This window comes from Carassius gibelio, chromosome B3 (genome assembly GCF_023724105.1).
Source record: "Carassius gibelio isolate Cgi1373 ecotype wild population from Czech Republic chromosome B3, carGib1.2-hapl.c, whole genome shotgun sequence".
Taxonomy (NCBI): domain Eukaryota; kingdom Metazoa; phylum Chordata; class Actinopteri; order Cypriniformes; family Cyprinidae; genus Carassius; species Carassius gibelio.
In genome coordinates, this window is record NC_068398.1 from 23,161,971 (window position 1) to 23,186,095 (window position 24,125).

At 37.9% G+C, this 24,125-nt stretch overlaps 1 long non-coding RNA gene across 1 annotated transcript in view; it reads left to right on the top strand.

Moving 5' to 3' along the window:
- The first annotated feature begins 2,932 nt into the window (after window positions 1–2,932).
- The window catches only part of LOC127953946 (uncharacterized), a 34,620-nt gene continuing 13,427 nt past the window's right edge, over window positions 2,933–24,125 (top strand). The window contains exon 1 of the long non-coding RNA XR_008153380.1: window positions 2,933–3,087. This is a non-coding gene — a long non-coding RNA (uncharacterized LOC127953946). The remainder of the gene's footprint in view (window positions 3,088–24,125) is intronic.

A 24,125-nucleotide genomic window follows, 5' to 3' on the forward strand; every position in this document is an offset into this window, starting at 1 on the left:
ACAAGTCACCATTATGCTGAAATGGCAAGACAAATAATACATGGCTTTATTACCATTTAATGTTTTTTATCGTTTGCTTAATTCACATCAAAAAAAATTGAGGAGAACACAGCAAAAGTTGCTGACCTACTTTCACTCCTTCAAAGTTTCCAATCTCCCTTTTGAGAGGGCCATGGAGCCGCATGTTGCTAAAGCTCTCCCTGCATGGGAACAGAGGAGGAGCGGCAGACTCAAGCTGTTCTTTAAGAGCTGTGCTCCACAGAGAGTGCTCACCTGCTCTCAGACAGAGATCAGATGCCCGGTCTCACCAAAACTCCCAATTTCCCAATCACCCTCCACACTTACACACACACATAAATATCTGTAGTCAGGTTATTGTCACTCCTGGGAAGGAGATGGAGAAAAAAATCTTTCACAAAACCTAGTGAGCTGTCTCCTTAGGCAGCACTTTAAGGCATCATAAACATGCTTGTGATGCAAAGGCTGTTCTGAAAGGAAGGAAGCATAATTATGCTGCCTCTCAAGATACCTCATTTAATCCATTGAGAGTAATGGTATATAATGCATTACAATGAGAGAAAAAATTAATCCAAGATGGCAGATAAAGCAAGATTAATGTTAAACTATACTGAATTAAATTTAGTATAAATTTACTATAAATGATTCAATATATTCAATATATATATATATATATATATATATACACACACACACTCACTGGCCACTTTAATAGGTATACCATGCCTATTATGGAACCATTCGGTTAGAATGCTTCATCAGAAGGCAGCTATTTATGTAGGCATCGAGGCAGCACACAAGGTTTTGGAACAGATCCAGAAAAGTCAGACAACATGAGTGACAATGCTGACACATATGAAAAAAAAAAAAAAAACATTTCCCATAAAAATGTTCCAATTTAACATTAATATCAGCTATAATCCACTAAAATGCTGCCTCTGAAGGCAGCTGTTTATGTAGGCAGTGGGCAACAAAGCAGCACACTAGGTTTTGGAACAGAGACAGGGGGTATAAGAGACACAGAGAAAAGAAGAGTGAGTGGCATGTTGTTAAAGCTAAAGTGAGTGAGACACGTGTGTCCGTGTACACTAATGAACATTGTCACTGGATGGGCCTGGCAGACGGAGCCGAACAGACAACATTTGCTTGTCATGACTAAAGGATCTGACACAGCCCTGTGCTACACGCTCTGCTCCCTGTAATGCTGTGTTAGCAGAGAGATTATCACAGATGCTCGGCACAGCCCTAAATGATAACATGATGCAGGAGAGGGATGGAAAAAGAGAAAAAAACATCTCCTAATTTGCAAATCAAAGAAATGAGAGTCAGATATTTATAGCCAGAACAGCCTGAGGAGATCTACCCCACTTTTTTCTGCTCTCTACTTTCTCTTTTGCTGCCCACTGGCATCTAAAAATCACGTCTAACATTTGTTGATAGGTACAAATTTGCAGTACACCCATGGAGACCCATCATGACCTCACAACTGAAGTTTGGAATGGTGTTGATGCTTCCGTCTCGCTGAGCAGTCCTGGCATATGCAAACTGGCAGAAACAACATCCACAACAACAGGCACGGCAACAGGAGACATGGCTCAACCTGCGTCAACTCCATGACATAAACCTCTACACAAAGCACACAATTAAAGGTGAACTTCTAAGGGGACATGTCCAGCGCTCTGCTATGTAATGCATCAGACATTGGCCGAGGGGGTGGTGAGTCACACAGGCACCATGCAGTCAGCAGAGCGTGTCCGTGTACATGACACAGATCAGGGATCAGTTAAGATCTCATAGCTACAGGAGCATTCACACACTGAGGTTTCTTGGGGTCAAACTATCTGTATATACATAGAGGATCTGGTTGAATGCTTTAGACAGTCCACATTGTGTAGAATAGAGTCCTTATAGGGGGTGTCCAAAATACGGCCAATTATGGCTCGTGATTATATTTAAAATGGCCAGCAGCTTGTCTAAAAATATATATATTATTTGTGGCCCGTTATGCTTAATTTACAAATTATGCAGTTCCACAATGTCAACACAATGAAAGCACTGGATTTCAGGCCAGATGTAGCAGTAAAACTTGAGTGACAACAATTTCATTACTGATAAGTGATGCTATTTCTGTTGCGCATGAGAGTTATTAAATGCAAGTGGAAGATTGCTATTCACTTGAACTGCACCGCACGGACCATTGTTAGCTCTGCCGAAAAGACAGCACAGCTTGAGCGCACAAAAAGTATTCCATAGCTTCATAACATTAAATTTGAACCATTTGAATCAATATCACATTGACTATTTTAATAATCTCCTGACTACCTTTCTGGGCCTTGAATATGGTAGTTGCATTGTTGACTATGGAGGGTCAGAAAGCTTTCAGATTTTATCAAAAATATCTTGATTTGTGTTCTGAAGATGAACAAAGAGTTTGGAACAAGCGTGTGGGCGAGTAATTCATGGCAGAATTTTCATTTTTGGATGAACTATCCCTTTAAGGTAATGAAGAAAAGGCTTTAATACTAAATAAATGTGTTTATAGACTATAAAGCCATTCCTGATACCATAGAAACCTTATTTTTACTTTTTACCATGTTAATGAGGTGCCATGTGTGGTTTTACCCATAGTTATCGTGATCTAAATGTATGATAATATGGAAGACCAATGGTAAATTTTAATAGAATATGGTTCTAACTCAGTAAGTGCCACAATCTCTAGCTGGAGTGCCTGTGAGCTTCATTAGAGGGCACTCCATTCCACACTCTTGCAACTCAACACTGGACTCCATTTCCCATAATCCTTTGCCAGGACTCATCATCAATTGCAATCACCTGTCACTCATCACCTCATCAGTCTCACACTATAAAAGGTTGTTTAGCCTGCACTCTGTTCTTAGTATCTGTGTTGTCTTGCCTTCTTGCTTGTTGACCTTGGACTGTTTATTGGATTACTCTTTTTATCTCACCCTGGAGTGTACCTGTTTGCTGTTTGACCTTGCCTGTTTTGACCACTCTTGTGAAATAAATCTGCATTTGGATCCTCAACTTTGTCACGCTTCACACGTCACGGTAAGAATTTCAACAAATATTACATTTTACCCTTTATAACAAAGTTTAAAATTTTTACAGATGTTCCTGACAGTGTTAATGAAGATACATTTACGTTATACAAAATAGAGTTGTGCTGATAGATGATAGTATCGTGTATCGACGATAGTCAGAGATATCGTCTGTGGCTTATTATTATTACTATTATCATCAAGATAGTAATACTAATTAATGTCAGGGCTTATTTGTTGCATTACATTTCTTTTTCTGTGTTTTAGTGTTGCACGTTAAAACCAATCACACTTGATTATGCTGAGTTTACGAATGCAATGGCGAATTCAGATGCGTTCAGATAAGTCATAGTTGAAACAGCAGAGTTCCATTGTCCAGAGTAATCTGATTCAAGAAGTCAATTTTCAATCAATAATCCTTTTAATGACTGTTTAACGAATCATTCAAAACAAAAACACAAAAGGTACTGAATCAGACGGATTAATCTTTTACTGAATAAACTCATTGAATCTGTCAAAGTAATTATTCAATAATTTACTGAATTGCAAGTTATCAATACTGCCAGTGATGTCCGTCTCAAAATGAAATCATGTAAAAACTCTAAGTTTGTAGAATTTTAGATTTTGTACTACACCACATGTTTATTGTGCTTTAAATATGGAGTAATTCACATTTTACTTTGAACATTAGGGTTATATGTACACGGTACAATTAATTTGAGGCAATGAATGTACCAGCTCATTAGGGTTAACGGTTGACAAGTTAGGTGGTCATACAGTAGGTGAAAACAGGACCATTATGTGAGGCAATGAGAAGTGTTGGGTTGGCACATAGACTAGGCCTTCTAGGGCACTCTATCCTGCCCCTCAGCAAATCCCCTGCTTTCAGTGCTGTCAAATGTGTGAACGTGTGCATGTGTTTGTCAGCTACAGCAATCAAAACCAGCCCTCAATGCAACTCGCATACAACCTGATTTAAGCTCAGGGAGACAGAAAGAATATGAATCAGTCAGTGATTTGACACGCACAATATTTCAGTCAATCTTACGCCACCTGTTCCTGTGGATAGACCTCATTAGTGCATATTGTTTACTCTGCCAAATGCTCCTTTCCTTCAACTGCGCAATTCTTCTTGAGTCAGACCTTTTGTAAAGCTATCAAAATGCTGTTCCTTCTCTCTTTCTAACACACACATCCACACGCTCTCACTGGAACCCTTTCAAACACTCTACCAGTGTTTGAACCTTTTAAAAATGATAAAGATGATATCAACAAGACTTGCTTAAAAGCCACAAAAGAAGAGTTTCCTCAGGAATTCCTGTGGATTCTTCCTGAAGAATTCTTTTCATTTGACAGCACAGCATCCTGTATGACTGGGTAAGGTGATGGTAACTGACAGGGCCTCCTATAATACAGGAAAGCAAACCGACTGTAGTTCCAGACCGGGTTGATTATTAGAGTGGGGAGCTGTACCTCACATGGGCCGAGCCGCAGCTCTGAGACAGCAGCACTAAATAAAGAAGCCTGTTGGCTACGAGCCCTCCGTTCTCCAGGACTGTGTCATATGTCAAATTATTTGTGAAGAGAAGTATAGACTGTGACATCACTTACCGCATACATATTGCTGTTTTATTGTAGAGGAGTAGCTTTAGCCTAAGCTGGTAGCTGTGTTTTCATACATGGCTTGTTTCTATAAAGCCTAATGTGGTAATAATTAGGGGTGTTTAATTCTGTTTCTGGATAGTCATGGTACTACAGAGTTTTACCCTAACACCAATTAAACAAACCTGATTCAGCTAATCAAAGTTGTTACTTGCTAGAAAATTCCAGTCAGGCGTTTTGGTGCAAATTAAAGCTAAACTCTGTAGGTCATTGGTCCTTTGGGATCAGGTGTGGACACCCTTGTGATAGACAAGTTATTGACATCTTTGTCAAGCTAATGACCTGCTTAGATCAGCTAATGTCCATCTTAAGGCCCGTTCACACAAAGCACGATAACTATAAAGATAACGATTAAATATAGTTCTAAAAATCGTTCTCCATATTAAAGAATAGCAGAGTCCACACCACAACCGTCAGGAGCCGTCAGCTCTGCTCTCTATAGGCTTACTCTCAAGGTACTTGCTTTCAAATCATTCTCGTGGTACTTCGCAGTTTAAAACTTTTTTGAACTCCTGGGCAGAACGTGTCCCAGGGAAGTGGCATGTCTGGTCATCTTATCTTAGACCAGCCAATGTCCATCACAGACCAGCTAATGTCTATCTTGGACCAGGTCCAGTGGCATAAACATCTTAGACTGGTCTTGCAAGTTAGTCTTTTTTTTTTTTTTTTTTTTTTTAATACTGATTATGCAAAAACATAATCCGTTTTATATTTCTGGATTCAAATTAGGCCAGTTTATCACGTGTCCGTTACATGGTCAGACTTGTTTTTAAGACATAGTCTTAACGTGGTTGAACTCATGCAGCTGGCCCAGATAATGACCATTTAAGACCAGCTATTGACTATCTTAAACCATTTACCAAATTATTAACCATTTTGCAATCTGTATGAGTGTTAGAGAAACCTGAATAGACTAACTCAACTGATAGGGTTTAATATTCAATTACAAAAGAACACACTAGATCCAGTAGGTTTTAGTGGACTATAGGCGGCGGCTCAGGAGACTTGCTCTTCCTAACGGAGATTTACAAACAAACAGACACTGGGGATCAGGGCAATTACCAGGTGGAAGCTTATGAAAGATTTCAAAAATGGCTGCACACACACATCGATCAATAAAACAGCAGCTTACAGCCAGGGAAAGTGTCTAATATTGACAAATGATGAAAGTGACTCAATTCTACTCCAACTCAACTTCATAATTCACATCCGTACTAACATTCACAAGCACTTAGATTCACACTTAATACAGTATAGATTGATTTGCACTTACAGTAATAATGCTGGTAAGATGAATCTAACGGGAAATGAGTCACGTTTCCAGATGGATACAGTGCTTTGGATTCAACACCCCACCTGAGATTTTCTCTGAGGGGTCTGGATGCTTTTTACTGCAATGAATCACACTCTCCTGAACACCTGCTCCATTTTCACTCAGGTATTTGTAAGAGCCATTGGGAAATGGTTAGAAAATTAAAGCACTTTACCAACTTTTACCCATTTTTTAAATAAATAATCTTGGCAGCAACATTACTCAAACTCCACAACAGGTATCTTCTTTTCTCTGGAAGTAGCCAGTGTGCACTGCTTTTTTTTTTATTTTTATTTTTTTTTATTTTTTTTATTTTTTTAGGTGACAAATGCTTTCAGTATATTATTTTTGAAGAGGTACAAGAGATTACAGAGGGTGTGCATGAGAATGAAGGAAAGGATTTTGGGGCTCCGTAAATTGAAGATCAGTGTGATATTTTTTTTTTTATTTTTTCTGGAGAGAAGCATGTACGGAAGAAGTTTGGACTTGGAAAGGAGTTATTCTTCTGGCTTTATCTCACTGTGCATCCGGCCGATGCTGCACAGCTCACTGCATCTTCCAATTACAGTTTCAGCCCAGCGATCACCGCAAACCCCTGTGTGATTTGATCTCTCTAGAAGATCCCTGCAGTTGGGGCCAGATCATTTGCACCAAAGACCTCTGGGAAGATGGAAAGGACTTGGCTTTGAAGAAGAGCCATACCCCGCACGCGCATTCACATCATATTGAAAAGTGCTCAAGCCACAACACTGTGTTTACTCAGTGAAGGATATGATCTCTTTATCACGACAATGTTGATCCAATTAAATTATCGCTTTCATCAGCCTCGTCCAGCAAGTGGATAAGAGTGTGTGCGCTTGTAAGCTGGTTTTTTTTCCTACTCTATCAGTTTCCAGGCCTGACAGCAGCTTCACACTGTTAAGAAGTAAAAACTATGGCTGTCCATTGCTTCAGATTAAATAAATGACCTCATATGCCAATTAATTTAATATATCAATATTTTCCTATCAAAATTAAGATAATTAAATACTTAATGGACATAAAAAAGTGACTTAAGAGGTTACTTTACGGTTTATGTCCACGCGAACATGCACTGTAAAAAAATTTTTGGGGGTATTTCTACTTTAAATGCTCTTACAAAGCTCATCAGTCTGAAAAGCGAGGTGTGCTCTGATTGGCCAGCTATCCAGTGCATTGTAAATGGCTGCATACCTCATGTGTGTGACGGAAATGTTATGCCCCTTGACATACTTTGATGCTGTGTGTCACAGTGCAATGAGACAACCAATAAAACCCAATACAAACAAGGCATTTGTTGCATCTAGTTGTGACATAATAACTGATTATAATAATGTTTTTACGCATTGTGTTGCATCGTGCTGCATAAACATAAAAGCATGTCTGCACTTGTGATCGGAGAAACGATAACAAGTGCTACTCTACACTGCTTAAAATTTGCATATAAATCGTCAGTGGCAAATTCTTTAAATATGAAAACATACTTTCATTGAAGTCTACTCTCCCAGTATCAGGAAACAGTTCTCCGTAAAATGTGCAGCACACGTCTGAATATTTGGGTTGAACTGTTCTGGAACAATGCTGTGATCTATGGTTTGAGCTACAGAAAGGCTACAGTATTTTTTTATTAATTGTACCAAAAGTAAAAAAAAAAAAAAAAAAAATTCTAACCCTTAAAAATGACTTTTGTTCATAAAACCTAATAGAATCAGGTCAGTCCAGTCATATAAAATATTTTAGATGCTAAATATTTTCTAGGTAACTTGGAAAAAACTAAATTTGATAGTGTAGGCTGCAGAATTTCCTTTAGTGGCCCATGGCCACGTGGGTTCACACCCCTGCGATGGTGTAAATCAATAGTGAAGGAGAGCGAAAGAGTCGTAGCGGAGCCGTAATCCCATTCCCACAGGACCGTTGGAGTGCCATGCTCTATAAAGCACGAGTCATTGCACAAAGCTGTCGCGTGCGGCTGAGATCGGGTTTACAGCTTACCTGGCCTCCCTGTGTCCGTCCCATGGGTAGCATGAGCAGATTTTCTGACAGTCCTCCAAGCAGCCCATAATGGTTGGTTAAGCAAGATTTGATTTCACAGTTCGGCAAATCTGTGCAATCTGTGATCAATGGTGACAAAATGAGTGGGTGTGTTCATTTATATGATTCTCGTATGTTAAATTGTAGTAATAATAGTAATAGTGTCACTCATCACATTCGCATTCCGACAGGCATAAAACCGTTCAGTGGGTTCATATGAAGTATCTATATTCAGGTACAGAGAAGCGTAAGTAATTACAGGGCGACAACAATCAAAACAAACGTCATTGCTTTTTTAATTCTCGTATGATTCTTCTTACAGCTGTCGCTGAATTCTGTCTCCAATATTGTGAACAGGTGCAACTTTTAAGCCCACCGCAGGTCTGCAGTTCTCTTTCAGGGGGTTTGATCTGATGTATTTCTATTTCCAGTCGTCTCCCTTCACATGCCCATGTGATGGCATGCCTAATTTATCTTCGCTCACCTCCCTCTGAAAATTCAATCACCCAGAATCGATTTTAGTTTTGCCAGCAAGGATCTAAAAACAGCTCTCTCTCTTCTGCCACTGACAGATCAGTCCCTAAGGGAGTCCCGGTCTAGACCGCACATCCACTGCATTGTCTCTCTCCCCTGGTTCACGCACTAGGCCAATGTCGCTTTATCTTTTCATTAAGCTGGGCTGCATGCCCCTCGTGACGTACTCTTTCTCTTACTCAAAATATGAATATGCCTCACACACCCAAATCAACCATAGGTGCATGGAATGAAAGCACAATATAAATATATCAAAAATAATTTAATGAACAATGTTTTGGTCAAACCTTCCTCAAGCTTACAAAACAGCCAAAGTGTATTAAAGGAGTAATGGAAAATAATTACCTGAGTTGTTTTTTGTGATTTAAGCTGTAGCATTTGTGCATTTACTATATTTAAATGTCTTTTCATACAAATACCTAGAAATCAGTTACATTGTTATATTTTTTCCATGGTATTGAGGTGTTATATGTATGGTTTTAACTGTGGTTATCACGATCTAAATGTTTTCTGCTATGGAAGACCAATGGTTAATGTAAGGGAAAAAAAAAACTCAGTCAGATTAATTTAGTTTCACCATGTGTAACCCTGGACCACAAAACCAGTATTAAGTTGCTGGGGTATATTTTTTGCAATAGCCAAAAAAAACATTTTTTTGCCAAAAATCATTAGGATATTAAGTAAAAAGCACGTTCCATGGAGATATTTTGTAAATTTAGTTAAAAAATTACATTTTGATTAGTACTATGCATTGCTAAGAGTTCATTTGGATAATTTCAAAGGCCATTTTCTCAGTATTTTAACTTCTTTGCACCCTCAGATTCTAGATTTTCAATTAGTTGTATCTTGGCCAAATATTGTCTGATCCTAACAAACAATACACCTATGGAAAGCTTTCAGATGATGTATAAATCTCAATTTCAACAAAATTTACACTTAAGACTGGTTTTGTGGTCCAGAGTCAAATATATAACTTTGTAACAATTTTTACTTTTTTTTTTTTTTTTTAAGTCAGTAATAAAACGAGAACAAAAAAATGAGCAATGAAACTAAGTTTTTCAGGTTAAGTTTTTATACTCTGGTATAAAATACTACAGAAATTAGAGTAATCAAATGTAAATTTTTGTCAAAGTTAATTTCTGTAGTCTTCATTGTAAAAACTGAATCCCTTAAAGAGTTTATCCATGGACCCAACATACTCTTACACGACACATCATGACAAGACGAGCATTTTGACATAATTTTGTATGCATTTAAACGTTTTAGTGCAGTGAGCCACTAATTTGGTATTTGTGGCTCACAAGTTGTTTGAGACTGAGCATGGCTTGTGCGCTCCACTAATATAGATCAGTGGTGGTGCATGTGCTTTTGGTATAAGCGCGAAACCTGTGGGAATGACTAAAATAATGTGCAATACAAGCACCATTTAACTGGAGCGAATGAGACGTGTATCAGAGAGAAGAGAGAGAGAATCTGCAGCTGACGTGATGTTATTGCCTGTGCCGATGGTAACAGAATGGATCGACTCGAACTCAGAAAGAAGTGAGACTAATCGGCCAGTCACCAATCCGGGTCAATCGTGAGTAAAATCGGCAGATTCCGATCCCTGGGCGATCGAACGTTTAATCTCTGATAATATTATTAATATTGCAGCCTGCACTGCAACCTGTGCTAAAAATAGTCATCTTCAAAGTCAGGCAACACAAACCTGTTTCATGATTTGAAACAATATCACAAATTAGAACGTTTTACTTTTAAGACATTTATTTTAAGGAAAAATTACTCATTTTATCTTAATAGTTTTTTGGCCATATTGCCCACCTCATATTTGACTTTTTGAGAAATATTCTATGATTTTCAGCTGTTTAGTTGCATCGAAGCTGAGTAATAGGGACAGTTCTCTAGAATTTGGCAGCACTCTATTGCTGTCAACAGATCGTCAGTGACACATAAACTAAACTCACTGGTAAACCGATCACAGACGAGAGACAGAAACATAGCAATCCAGCCCAGGAAGCAGGCCCATCTCTACAGGGTTTCTGAACGCATGCCTTTGACTCTGGCCTAGATATTCGGTCGCACCATGGAACATTCTGCCTAGATAAGAGATACATCAGGGACATGCATGCTTAAGTATAGTCAAACGATCAAATGAATGTCGTACATTTGCATTCTGTGTGTATTACAAGCCATCTTTGAAACGCCAGACTATGGTAAAGAAATCTCCTTGAAAGCTCCCTCTGGTCTCACATGACTGTGAGTATTTCAGGAAGTCTTTCATGATCACAAACACCATCAGGACACTGGAGAAAGAGCGCTTACGCAAAGTTTATATTAATTGTGATAAGGAGCCGTTGAACCATAGATTTAAAATTCTTGTAGAGAATACGTTTCAGCAGAAAAAAGCATCAGTGCTGTTCCTGACATCCTGTTTGTTTGTGGACTGTTTGCTGAATCCAAAGAATGCAATACATATCACCCCACCCCCACCCCCACCCTAAAGCATGCCCGTCTCTCTGCTAGGCCATTGGGTTCCTATTCTTCCACAAGGCTGCCTTGCAATGCGAGGCTGACTGCACTACAGCCTGCCTAATATTTTAGCCTGCAGGCTCTTAATAATTTCCTAAAACTTGGTTGCTAATGAGCTGTTCCTCCATTTCCTACCTTTTTTTTTTTGCTTGCAGTAAACAGAAAAAAAAACTCAACGTTATGAAGATGAGACACTCAAGCATTATCATCTCAGGCACTGTGTGCTCAAACAAGGAGGTCAGTTGTTCAGATCGAGCTAACCTCATCATATGAGATACGACAGTTGCTCTTGTGAGAACAATCAACATCAGGCAAACTTGTCCACCCACAGATCCTTCCCTTTATTAAGAGAGGTAACAAGAAGTAGTGTTGAGGATGACAGGAAGAAAATGTGATATAACAGTGCATTCATATAGCGATTTTGACAGGCCACCTAGATGATGCTATTGATGAGTCACACAGTGAGGCCATGCTGAATCACTCACATTCTGAATGACATACAGTAGGGTCAACTGGGTCTCAGCCCTCACAAAAAAAAAGAAAAAAAGAAAAAGACAGAAATTCTTACATTTAAAACATGGCGATAGATTTAAAGTGATTCCCTGACAAAATAGTACATTTGTGAAGAAATATGACTGTAGACAATAGTAGTTTATAGGGTTGGGTATCGTTTGGGTTTTATACGATACCGGTGCCATTTTGATACTTTTAAAATGGTACCGGTGCCTAAACGGTGCCTCAATCGATACTTCTATAAAAATAAATAATTAAATAAAGCCTAAAAAGGAGAACATTAAAGAACATTAAAAATACCAAAAATAAACACACACACACACTCCTTGGATGCTCTCATTTCCCAAGCTTCCCTTATTCTAAGCCTAATAAAAGTATTTCATGATCTGGGTCATTATTTAATACAAAACCACACGTAATGTTTCTACTGTATCTCTGTCACTCACTCTGATATTTAGTTCAAATGAGTGCTGTCTGTCACTGTTTATAATCAGTTCTGTGAATTAATGTATGCTCATTCTTTATAAAGTAGCGACAATGTCGTTTGTAAAGTACATTAAAGTACACATTAGTATTTAATTTTCATCCCAAAAAAGCGGGAGCCTGGCATGCTGACTGCAGGAATGTCCACCAGAGCTGTTGCCCATGAATTGAACGTTCATTTCTCTATCATAAGCTGTCTCCAAAGGCATTTCAGAGAATTTGGCCATACATCCAACCGGTGTCACAACCACAGACCACGTGTTACCACATCAGCCCAGGACCTCCACATCCAACATCTTTACCTCCAAGATCATCTGAGACAAGCCATTGGAAAGCTGCTGCAAGAATCGGTTTGCATAACCAAAAAAATTCTGCTCAAACTGTCAGAAACCAGCTCAGGGAAGTGACGTATAGTGTCGTATGGGAGAGTGGTTTGCTGATGTCAACGTTGTGGATCGAGTGGCCCATGGTGGCCTTTTGAATGCACAAAGATATTGTTACGAGATCCTGAGACCCTTTGTTGTGCCATGATAATGCACGGCCCCATGTTGCAAGGGTCTGTACACAATTCCTGGAAGTTGAAAATATCTCAGTTCTTGCATGGCCAGCATATTCACAGGACATGTCACCCACTGAACATGTTTGGGACACTCTGGATCGGCGTATACGACAGTGTGTTCCAGTTCCTGCCAATATCCAGCAACTTCACACAGCCATTTAAGAGAAGTGGACCAACATTCCACAGGCCACAATCAACAACTTGATCAACTCTATGTGAAGGAGATGTGTTGCACTGCATGAGGCAAAGGAGAAGTGCTCACTAACACAGATTTAGACAGATTTGTGAACAAAAGGCCTTTTGTGTACATAGAAAAAATCTTAGATATTTGAGTTCACAGAGTGACATAATTTGTCTTAAAAGGATTTTGACACGACAAAGCGACCAACGATTTGTATCAATACATCATAAAGAGAATAAAGGCAATAGTTTACAGTCTGGGATTTGTCATGCTGCACCGCATCCAGTGTAGGCCGCATCACTGATTATAGTTCTATAAAAAAAATTTGAGCCGCACCGATTGCATCCGGTGTAGACACTTTATATAATTGATTGAAATAAAGTTTTAAATAGTACACTGCTTTAATAACAACAACAAAAAATATATAATTTACAACCTGAATGTAAAATATTTTTTACAATAATAATATTAATTATTATTATTATTATTATTATTTTTATCATATATATATATATATATATATATATATATATATATATATTTATTATTATTATTATTATTATCATTATTATTATTATTGTTGTTGTTGTTGTTAAAAATACATTTTAAATGGATGTGTTAATCTTGTATTTTAACATTTTAGCTGAAAATAAAAATATTTACCACTAGAAGATTTTAATGTTAATATAATAATATTAATATAATAATATTTAAATTATTATTTAATCATAATATTAAAATTTTAATATGGATATTGTTTTTTAAACTTTAAGTAAACTTGCATTTTTCATTTTCAAGTATAATTGAGTTGTTGAAGCACAAAAAGAGATTCCTCAACACACTGGATGATATCGATGTCACACATCTATTCGGCACCACTGCATTACGACCACGAGAGATGCGCGGAGTACAGTAGCATGCACAGTAAACGCAGCTCATGCTCACACCAGCCCTTCGAACAGCAACTGTTAAATGCATTTTTCATGAACAAGCCTTTTTTATTGACACACCCGTGAGCAGATTACCCACCGGTCCCTCTGGAGCGAACAGGCGCTCGTGCTATGTATATGGAATGTTTCCTTAAATATTTATGTGTGATCTTAATCCTCACCATTGAGTAGCCGCTGACCACTGATCGGCTGGGTGACCAAATCTCATTTCATGGTCGTTAACTGCAACAGGCTAATTGGAATGAAGCCTAGGCCCCCAGGCAGGGCAGCATGGGGTGATAGGGGGCGAGCTCATTACTGCGCATTTATAGAAACTGAGGGTGAATGCCTTTGACTTGACATGCTCAGAATTTCTTCCAAACTGGGCCATGAACGAGGGGACAAGAGAAGAGTTCTAGCAAACAGAGCTAGCTAAGTTACATGCACTATATAATGAAGCTAAAAGGCACAATCAAGCAAAATGCTCGACCGATTTTACCTGTAGATAAATGTGTGCTCAATCTTTCTGACCTCCTTTTCTCACTTCCTTTCCTCCTTTTTCTCTGCTTCATAGCTATTTCTGACTCCCTCAGTCTTGTGCCTGCTTTAAGGAGGACAAGGGCACTGAAGATGACCACTTACTTTAGAGCTGATTCGGAAACTCTCCTTGCTCTGAGCTGGTGTATGTGCATCTGGGGCTGTCTGTTATGCATTTCTAAATACAGTGATTAATTAGTCTGGTGATGGCTAATAAAGATGAGGCCCTGCATGCCGAGGCCTCTATGGTCAAGGTACTGCAATCATTAACCTTGCCTGTTGCTGTATCGCATCTCGAGTAGCGCTGAAAGGGCAAAAAACTGCTGTAATTGCACTAAGTGGGTGAAAATGTGTTTGCAGAGGCTATAATTACTGAACCACCGCTGCCACACCAGGAAGCCCCTCTGAATGGGAAGAGGTCATCACTGATGTTCTGTATATTAGCTGTGAATCGGATAAAACAAGTACATGAAATAAAATCTAAGTGCAGAAAGAATTTCTTTAAATAAAGGAAGAAAAGACTGGGGTGTTCAAACTGTGAAGGCTGGCGAAGGATCAGATGCAACAGAGCCATGGCTCAGGTCCTGTGGTGATGAATTGGCCTATTCGGAAAGGGGATTCTGATATTAATAATGCATTGTGGTCCTCTAAATTACACATTAAACCACTGCATTTATAATACTTTTATACAATGGGTCTGGCTGGTTAGCGTGGCCCCATTAGTCCTTGCTGGAAGATGGCTTTAACTGGGTGTTTCATAAACTATAGGTAATATTAGCCCTATGACTTTTGGAAATAAGACCACCACCGTGTAATCTGCTCCACTTCACAAATTATGTATTTTGATTATATGGCATTTTAAGGTACAAATTACATTTTTTATATATTTAAATGTCATTGTTATCATTATTTTAGGCATCCTAAATAAAATATTTTACACATTTAGCATAATGATTGGAAATAGTATGTTCTCAAATGATATTTATCATGAGATTCTTTTTGTTTTTATTATTCATACATATTATTTTTTCAAGCATGCTCTTCATGGACACATTGCTTTGGAAACCAGGTACACTTGATCAAATCGTAATGGTGACAAAATTGTTAGTAATTTTCACAAAATAAATATTAAAATAATTAGTGATTATGTCAGATTTTGTGTAGATAATCCTATTTTAATATTTTAAGAATACAAGGGGACAAAGAATAAAACAATCAATATATTTATGAAGTAAATAAATAAAATAAAATAAAAAGCTATTGTTTTTTTAATAAGAAATCAACCCATGGAACAAATATGTACCCAAAGTTAAAGATACATTAAGTTAACAGTTAAAGTGACAGTAGAGACATTTGTAAATGTTACAAAAAAATGTATATGTCAAATTAACACTTTTGAACTCTTTTCAACAATAGTAATAATAATAATAAATATGTATTGAGTATCAAATCAGCATATACAATTTCTGTAAGATGCAGACTGGAGGAATGATGCTTAAAATTCAGCTTTGCCATCACAGGAATAAATTACATTTTAAAATATATTCAAATAGAAATGGTTATTTTAAACTGTAATAATATTGAACAAAAGCACTGCTTTTACAGTATCTTTGATTTAAAAAAATGCAGCCTTGAGGAGCAAAATATTCTTCTTTTTAAAAACATTTCAAATATCACAGATTCCAGATTCTGAGTATATAGGAGTATTTTATTTTTCTTCCAAAAAGCAACTAAATGAATGGATAGTTCCCACCAGGTAATAAAAACCTCCTTGCAACCGCACAACTGGAAAAGCTCCTCTTAGAGTCGCTATAAAAATGAATCAGTGACATCTTATCCATTTAAAGTAATTCATAAAAGCTTTAGTAAGGCAGTATTTTCTTTTTCAAAAAACGTATCGTCTTTTTAAAACCATTTGTGCTGTTTTTATGACTACACTGATGTCTTATCGGATAACCGTTATCTTTTTTCTATTAACCCCAGTTAAATGGCCATAAAGGAAAGAAAAAACAAGAAATATCTTTTTATATCAGTCAAACTGCGGGACAGAGCAGATACAAAGCCAAACACTAAAACTCATTCTAAATGTGTTCTCCTCAAACCTTTTTGTTTCTACATATGCAACATATGTTCAGACAAACTGCCGCTATCTGAAACAAATCTGGCCTGATAACAAAAGCGGTCCTTAAGAGCTGATCTACTGCATCACAAGCTCATCACACCAACAGCTTCCCTTTGTTCTCAGATACCATCTCACAGGCTTCAGGGGCTTCTCTTGTTGTATTGCAAATCAATTTCTATGTGGTAAAGTGTGAAATGCATGTGTTGTACAGTGTTCAACTATAACCGTGGGAACCACACACAACCCGACAAGGTCTTATCCCACAACCGTAGACCCAGGGATTGTGTCCTTTGCAGGGGAGGTTTGTTTTAATGCTTGTATTTGATATTTTAGTACACTGTGGACCCCAGATGCTGCCTCCACGCTCACCATGCCGGGGTGGACATATGTGGGCTGCCTTTGGCACGGCTGTCACAAGCTCCAGCGCTTCTCTGAGCTAATGTGCCAGGCCAGTCACCATTAACACAAACACACACACACATACACACACACACAATGCCGCCTGGTGTGAGCTGCCAGGGATCAACCTGCTCCAAATATCCAGCGACGTTACCTTGAGCATGTGTGCAGAGGAATGCACGGAAAACACAAACACAAATAATATGCAAACACACACAGAGCTGTGGGCTGTTTGAGCAGAAGTGTGTGCATCAGCAGTAAGGCGTCCTCATTTCAGTCCTGTGGGCTGATTCACCCCTCCTCGTGCATCCAGTCAGAGAACGAGAGAGAGGGAAAGTGAGTGATGAAAGAGGAGGAAGAGGCAGACTTGCGCGAGGTTACTTGGATAAGTGGGCCACTGCTGCAGCGCAAGACATCAGCATTCAGACGGCATAGCTTTGACTCTCTCACACTCACACACACTGCATTGAACAGAGGCAGACTCGCTCGCTTATGGCTGCTGATTGTCTTTCTTATACACACACAGAGCCCAGCCAAACACAGACCAGGACCAAGGATAAAGAGAGAGAGAGAGAGAGAGAGAGGGAATGAGAGAGAGAGAGAGAGGGAATGAGAGAGAGAAAGCATGGCCCTCTGGTGGTCAAATATAAGTGCTGCTGATGTGTTACTACTACAGCAAAAAAAAAAAAAAAATTATATATAAATATGCACAACATATCAGTACAATATCGGTTATTTAATTTATTGTATATTAAATTAAATATTAAAATAATTAAAATATTACATTACATGTAATATTTAATGTTAAAATAATGTAATATTAAAATGTTAATTGTAAATTACAAATATATTACACATAAACCGATAAATTGAAATATATTACACATAAATTATATATATATATATATATATATATATATATATATATATATATATATATATATATATATATATCTAACGTCAGAACTTACATAACATGCATTCTAACGCTACACACATACTTTGAGGATTTTTACACTTATGTAGCAAAGCTGCTCCCATGAGATACACTTAAACAGTCTCAATCAAAAGCTCTTTGTTCCTTTTTAAACCTAATTTGTTTTCAAGTCTAAAAGTGAGCGCCATTTTCTTCAGACAATATCCAGAACTATTGACTTGAAATCAGAAGATTATAGATCTCCCTCCCAGCGTCAGGGGACTGATAGAGCTCTGCTCATATTGGATTTGATTGGATTTGTTGCTCATTTATGTCAGTGGTGTCAGCTGCACTGTAACAGCAATCCTCTGATTATTGTGCCTCGCTGCATGCCAGATGACCAGAGAGAACATCAATCAGACGTTTGTAATTGAAACATTCTCCTCAAGAGTAGCCTGTGAGCTGAGGGAGGTTGCAGACCCACCACAACTTTTGAAGGGAATGCTGGGAGCTTGTGTTTGTCACCTTTTGGGGGGTTACTGACATTTTCCTAACACTGACAGGAGAGAAATTACAAAAATGATAGACTTAAACTCACATCTTCTGCATGGTCACATGACCACTTGGCTACAGCTCCAACTTGATCTGAAACACTGCAGATCACCAGATCCTAAGGAACTTAGGGTTCTTCACTTTACTTCACTTCAAGGTTCTTCTCTCAGTCACTTGAACTTGCCCAGCTCGGGTCGTCAGGGTTTACGCGATCATACATGCAGGCATGCTGGGATTGGTAGCTAAAGGAGACTCTGACCAGCATTTCTGTGGCAACCCTGGTGAAACAAGTCTAGAGTGTTTAATTCAAGTTATTTTAAATTCAAACTGGCCAATTAATGAAGCCACTTGGACAGGAAAGAGAGAAGCCCCTATCTTTTAAGTATCAGCATTTCTTTATACTGGACATATCAGCAGAGCTGGAGAATGTTTCCTTTGACCTGTAGGGACATCATTAGTACAACATAAAACCCTGAACTCCCCACATGCCACAGAGCGGACTCCAAGCAGCACACAGCCGGCAGCCAACACCTGCATCACTAGCAACATGTGCCACCTGCATGGTGCTAGCAATTACAAGGTTCTGGATTTGATTTCCAGGAAATGCTAATTCTGTTCAAAATGTATGACTTGCATGGACGCTGCTGTTGATCCAGTTACCTGTCACATTGGTCAATTAGCGATAAAACATTATTCAAATTCTGGCCAATACTGATTAATATTTATATTGGAATTTTGACCAATAACGTCTCAGCTGCGTATGTAACCCTCGTTCCCTAAGGGAGGGAATGGAAACATCGGTGATGACCAACAAATTAGGATCTCAATTCATCGGCAATCACCGACATGACATCGAGAGTGACCTACTGAAAGGGAACTTAACAACATACGAAATGTAAAATTAATATTAAATAGTGCTGCCAAAATATTAATTGCGATTAATCGCATCCAAAATAAAAGGTTTTGTTTTTACGTAATATATATGTGTGTGTACTGTGTATATTTATTGCGTATATATAAGGGATTTTAACGCTATCAATTGTCGGTTAACCTATTTAATGTTGGGTTGTGTGTGGCTTGTGCAGAGAACATGTGTTTCATAAAAAAAAAAAAAAAATAGCTTAGATAATTAAGATAATGGATTTAAAACAGAAGAGTGTCACAGAGCCATATAAACAAGTTCACGGAAACGATGACGACACACATTCTGTTTGTTTGCTTGTTTTATTTTACAAGATTTTACAAATCTTCTGTTTTTTATTGTTAGTGCACAAATAAATGTAAACACTTTTGTGGATTACAGCTTACTCCAAAAGTGTTACGCTGGCACCTCACGTGCACCCCCCACATATATATACATAATACATATACTCAGTACACACACATATTATGTAAACAAAAACGTTTATTCTGGATGCAATTAATCGCAACTAATCATTTGAAAACACTAATATTAAAATAAAAATAAAATAAAACAAATAATTGTAAAATGCTACAAGTATAGGCATCACAACATTATAATTTACAGTATGAAAGATGAAAATTAGAACATAAAAAAGGACACAAACAAAAAGCTTTTTAATAAATATTAAAGAAAATACTTTTATGCAGCACGGATGCATTAAACTGATCAAAAGTTAGAGTAAATACATTTATCATATTACAAGTATTGTATTTCAGATGAATGCTGATGATATTTTGAACTTTATATTCATTAAAGAAATCAAATAAATAAATAAATTTCTAAGGTTTTTTAAATGATTCACAAAAATATATACAGCATTTTTATTCATAAAGCATATGTAGGAAACCGTTTGGGTTCATGAGCTTTTGGTTAGCTTTTAGAATGACTGTCTGCTCAGAGGTTGTGGCTTCTGTAAAAAAAGCGAAACCCTTGAATGATCATGGTGTTCTGTCTTGTTTGCCTTACCCAATCCTCCTGTTACAGTTATCCCAGAGGCAGAGATGAGATTGGCTTATGCTGTCGGAAAGACGGAAGCAACAGCAGCAAAATAAAAAAAAAATCAATGGACTTAACATAATTTAATGAGATGGACTTTTGTTCCCCTGATGGTAGGGAGTCCTAATAGATATCTCTTGCACTTTCTGCAATTTCATTTGGAAAGAGTTCAGGAACTCCGGCCCACCACAGAAAACTAAAATGAAGAGTGTCATTTTAAAAGGGCCCAGACATCTCCAGGAAAAGCGAAAAAAAGGAATAATTGAGACGGTTATTAAAGTGTTCAGACGCCAAAGGCTCAGCAAGCAGTCTGCAGACATTCAAACGGATCTTTTTATAGCATGTTCAAACGTCAATGCAGCAAACATGCTAAAAATGGCTGCGAGTTGAAAAGTGCAGAAGTATCAAAGCCCTCGCACGTGTTTACACAGATGTGATACAATCCCTCGACTCTTTCTTTGAGTAGTGCATGTAAGTAAGCAGCAAAACTCCAACTGTTCTCAATGGGAGCGCAGCCACATATGTATGAGCTGAATTATTTAGCAGGCAAGAATTGCAAAATAAAGCAAGTCAGCAAAACGGCACTCCAGCTTTCGCTATGGCTGGTGTCGGAGCACACATTTGACCGGCATGTGAATGGCGTGAGCACATGAGAGAGCAAAATATGATGGAAAAAAGAGGAAAGACAGTCGAAGGTGGAGGCCGATCCAGCTGTGTTGATAATGGTTGAACAGTAGCAGCTGGAAGTGGTTATCACCCCGCACTGAGTCCCAGATGAGATCCATCACTCACACGCACAAGCATGCACACATGCATCAGCCCCTGACAAACACATTATCAAGGTTATTCTCTCACATTAGCAGCCAGTGGAAGCAACTAATAAATGCTCCAAAATCATCAGGGGCTGCGCAGAACATGAGGAAAGCGAAGAGAGGGAGAGAGAAAGGTGCAGGGAGAAATAAAACATTGGCTTTGTTTCCTAATAAATACACCAGGTAAAGAAAAGAACAGAATAAATAATGAGCGAGAGCAGTGGTGGGAAAACAAAACACGGAAAGTCAGTCTAAAAAGCACAGCTGAGAGATAGATAGAGATCAGGGAGAGATGGGGCGGGCTGTAACTGCACTGCAGCAAGCTGCATACAACTTCTCCCTGCTCAGGTTATTCAACTAGACATGGGAATGTGGGAATGGGGAAGCAGGAGATGCAGCAGTAGGGATAGACTAGTGCAGAAATCTATTTCTTGACTAGTGTTGAGAGAGACAAAACTCTAAATAATCTCATCTGATACAATCACTTCAGATATATTTAATAGTATACTCGTAAAATGAGATTATGTCAATTATTTGTGTACATCTGCCCTTTAATCCCCCAGGATATGTGTAGTCAAAACTAGAAATATATTTATAGAATATATTTGGATAGAAAAACTTTTCAATTGAAACTGGACATTTTTATACAAAGGTTTCCACTTGATGACATGTATTTTGATGCATTGAAACTGAACCGATCAGTATGGAGTTTGAACCCATTTTCTATTATTTGACCATTTTTTTTAAATAGCTTTCGTATCAACTTAAGAAAAGAAGCATAGTTTCTTGTTAGCATGACATGGAATTCAAAAGATTATGCTCATATATAAGAAATGCATTAAAATCTATGTCATTTCATAAGTCAAGTACTGTTTTGTTTATGTGTGAATTTGATCCAGAATTCTGAAGTATGATGTACAGTAAGAGAGAAACTTTGACTGAATCAAACATCAGAAAATAATGCAAAACAGTAGAACAAAACTGAAGTAGTGAAGTAGTCTTTAGATGCAATATCTGGTATGTACAACAATAATCGGACAATCATTCAATCTTGAATCTATTAATTAGCAGAATTAATTACTCCATCATCTGTGTGATGTAATTAATGAATGCACTGCACTATGCACTAAGCAGCGTGTTATATCTCTGAGGTAAAATGCACCCAATACTGATACATTTTTTGAGTTTGACTCACTGATTCAATGAGACGGTTAACGTCTCTCTACAGGAGAATATTAACAGTGAATATTGACTTCTAATCTGTTTCCAACACAAAGCTTTAGTAAGTCTTCAGAAAGATTTAAATTATAATTTTACCATACTTTTATTATCCTTCTGCATTAATTTTTTAAACGGAAAACCACCATTTCAATACACTCTATTCGCATGGAAAATTAGGATCAACGTGGTTTACAGAATTGATCCTATTATGATTTACAAATGAAATAAACAAAGCGTGAGCAAATGGTGAAAGAAATATTATTTTGGTAGAACTATCCCCTTAACACAACTCTGTGGTATATATAAGGCATATATTTGCTGTAAGGTTTGATATATGTTCTTAGACATCCCCTCAGATACAAATCGGCTAGATAAATCAATAACAGCATTGATTTCAAGGGCAAGCATACACATGTCCATAAATAATAAAAGCCCAGTGGCAGTGCAATCTGCAACAGCGGGTGGCCAGGAGCTGTCCGTGGTCCTGAAAACAGCTCCCCATAGGAAACACAGGTCTCCATCCGTCTCAACAGGGGTAATGGGGGAAAAAAAGAATGATCAATACTACTTATCAGTCACCTGGCCATAACTAGAGCTGGGACCCAGAGCCTATTCTCCCAAGACGTGACTTATTAAGCTCTAAGAACAACAATACAGCCCAATGTTCCTTTTACAGCTGAACTGTGTTGCATGCATAAATAACAGTTTGTCTCCCACTGAATAAAAGCACCGCTGGTGCAGGGAGCCAGTGAGAAGCATCAAAGCTTGGAGGAGGAGGCTTTGTTGTACCGTGTGAATGAGGTCCATGTTCTGGAACGTGTTAAAATCCTCCACAGGGGTTTGGTGAATCTCTAGATGTTACTGTTCTAACGGTGTCTTCATTTGCATTCTCTTTCGGAGATAAACTTTGCAGAGTGCGGCGCTAATCAACTGCACGACAGTATGGCATTGTCAACAAGTACTATCTCCCTCCTCATTCAAGTTCCTTTTCGTCATATACATCTCCTCTGTGCCAACTCTAACATAACACTGAAAGCAAACGAACGGAGATAATCCCCCTACAGATATACACTAATGGGATTTGAGTGTCACTCTTATGACTTTTGACCAGCTCCAATTTCGTGTCCATCATGTTCAGCACAGGTTATCATTCATCAAAGGTCACATCTGCTAATTAGTGAATGAGATAAGAGGATTTAGATATCGTACTTTGTTATTAAGACGATGATCACCAAGTGATAAGTGATCACCTAAAAATAAACTGTTTTTAATGTTTTTCACTAGACAAAGACTGTCGGTATTTTTCAAAGTATCTTTTTTTGTGTTCCACAGAAGAAGTTTGGTTGTTCCCTTTTGAGTCACCTCAAAAATCTAACTCCTTTCTTTCAAAATATCTGGCTCCATTCCCATTTTTCTTTATCAAATCATCGGTAGGATTCAGGAAGTAGAATTCCATTTCATTTTTTTCTGATAAATTTCTTTTTTTTTTAACAATAATGTATAATTCCAAGACCTAGCAAAAGGTCTGTTACTGTTATACAGTATATCTAATACTATAAGATTCTGTAGAAATCAGATTTTGAATTCAGAGAGATTTCAAGTTTCAAACTTGCAGAATTTCCAGTGAAGTAGTAACTTTTTGTTACAAACTATGGTAGTGCTAAACGTAAAACAAAGTGCGAGATGAGGATCTGGAACAAATAAGGAGTTTACTGATGACGAAGGAGAATACAGACAATATACAAGATTACATTCAGCATTAACATATCAACACATCA